Raw genomic sequence first — 2,398 nt, forward strand, 5'->3', positions numbered from 1 at the left:
CCCGGCCAAGGTGCAGGCGAGGTGCGCACCCGAGGCAAACCGGGCTCCGACAACGTGCACGCCGCACCTTGGAGCACACTTCGTAGCGCTCCCGGGTGCGCACCTTTGATGCGCTGCCTTCACTAATTTCCAGAAAAGGCAAAAAAAAAAGGAGATTTTGAAATTTCCGTTTTGAAAGATAGTGAAAAAAACGGAACGCGGGTGCCATCTTGAGCCCGCCCTGGTGCGCAGCCCAGGCAAGGTGCCCACCCTGGCAAAGGTGCGCACCCGGGCAATTAACCCTACTTCCGACTTCGTGCGCGCCAGGGTGGCAACCGGGCCTGGGAAGAGCCAATGCGAGAAACCCCACCAAACGCTCCGACAAAAAAAGAGGCGGCGCTCCAATAACCCCGCTTCGGAGCGCAGCCGGGGCAAACCCAGCCAAGGTGCCCACCCCGACGAAGGTGCACGCGAGGTGCGCACCCGGGGCAAACCGGGCTCCGACAACGTGCACGCAGCACCTTGGAGCACACTTCGAAGCACTCCCGGGTGCCCACCGGCGTTGCGCACCGTGGTGGGCAGCGAGCTGCGCACCTTTGATGCGCTGCCTTCACTAATTTCCAGAAAAAGGCAAAAAAAAATGAGATTTTAAAATTTCCATTTTGAAAGATAGTGAAAAAAAAGGAACGCGGGTGCCATCTTGAGCCCGCCCTGGTGCGCAGCCCAGGCAAGGCATGCGCACCAAGGTGCCCACCCGAGGTGCACACCCGGGGCAAACCGGGCTCCGACTTCGTGCAGGCCGCACCTTGGAGCACACTTCGGAGCGCTCCTTGGTGCGCACCATGGTGCCCACCAGGGCGCGCAACCCAGCCAAGGTCTGCACACCAAGGTGCCCACCCCGGCGAAGGTGCACGCGAGGTGCGCACCCGGGGCAAACCGGGCTCCGACTTCGTGCACGCCATGGTGCCCACCGCGGCGAAGGTGCACGCGAGGTGCGCACCCGGGGCAAACCGGGCTCCGACTTCGTGCACGGCGCACCTTGGAGCACACTTCGGAGCGCTCCTTGGTGCGCACCATGGTGCCCACCAGGGCGCGCAACCCAGCCAAGGTGTGCGCACCAAGGTGCACGCGAGGTGCGCACCCGGGGCAAACCGGGGTCCGACTTCGTGCACGCCGCACCTTGGAGCACACATCGGGGCGCTCCCGGGTTCGCACCGTGGTGGGCACCTCGGAGCACACCAAGGTGGGCAGCGAGGTGCGCACCTTTGATGCGATGCCTTCACTAATTTCCATAAAAGGCAAAAAAAAACGAGATTTTAAAATTTCCGTTTTGAAAGATAGTGAAAAAAAGGGAATGCTGGTGCCATCTTGAGCCCGCCCTGGTGCGCAGCCCAGCCAAGGTGTGCGCACCAAGGTGCCCACCCTGGCGAAGGTGCGCGCCCGGGCAATTAACCCAACTTCCAACCTCGCGCGCGCCAGGGTGGGAGCGCACCCAACAACCGGGCCTGGGAAGAGCCAATGCGAGAAACCCAACCAAACGCTCTGACAAAAAAAGAGGGGGCGCTCCAGTAACCCCGCTTCGGAGCGCACCCTGGGCAAACCCAGCCAAGGTGCCCACCCCGGCCAAGGTGCAGGCGAGGTGCGCACCCGGGGCAAACCGGGCTCCGACAACGTGCACGCCGCACCTTGGAGCACACTTCGTAGCGCTCCCGGGTGCGCACCTTTGATGCGCTGCCTTCACTAATTTCCAGAAAAGGCAAAAAAAAAAGGAGATTTTGAAATTTCCGTTTTGAAAGATAGTGAAAAAAACGGAACGCGGGTGCCATCTTGAGCCCGCCCTGGTGCGCAGCCCAGGCAAGGTGCCCACCCTGGCAAAGGTGCGCACCCGGGCAATTAACCCTACTTCCGACTTCGTGCGCGCCAGGGTGGCAACCGGGCCTGGGAAGAGCCAGTGCGAGAAACCCCACCAAACGCTCCGACAAAAAAAGAGGCGGCGCTCCAATAACCCCGCTTCGGAGCGCAGCCGGGGCAAACCCAGCCAAGGTGCCCACCCCGACGAAGGTGCACGCGAGGTGCGCACCCGGGGCAAACCGGGCTCCGACAACGTGCACGCAGCACCTTGGAGCACACTTCGAAGCACTCCCGGGTGCCCACCGGCGTTGCGCACCGTGGTGGGCAGCGAGGTGCGCACCTTTGATGCGCTGCCTTCACTAATTTCCAGAAAAAGGCAAAAAAAAATGAGATTTTAAAATTTCCGTTTTGAAAGATAGTGAAAAAAAAGGAACGCGGGTGCCATCTTGAGCCCGCCCTGGTGCGCAGCCCAGGCAAGGCATGCGCACCAAGGTGCCCACCCGAGGTGCACACCCGGGGCAAACCGGGCTCCGACTTCGTGCAGGCCGCACCTTGGAGCACACTTCGG

Source organism: Cryptomeria japonica, unplaced genomic scaffold (genome assembly GCF_030272615.1).
Source record: "Cryptomeria japonica unplaced genomic scaffold, Sugi_1.0 HiC_scaffold_20, whole genome shotgun sequence".
Lineage (NCBI taxonomy): Eukaryota > Viridiplantae > Streptophyta > Pinopsida > Cupressales > Cupressaceae > Cryptomeria > Cryptomeria japonica.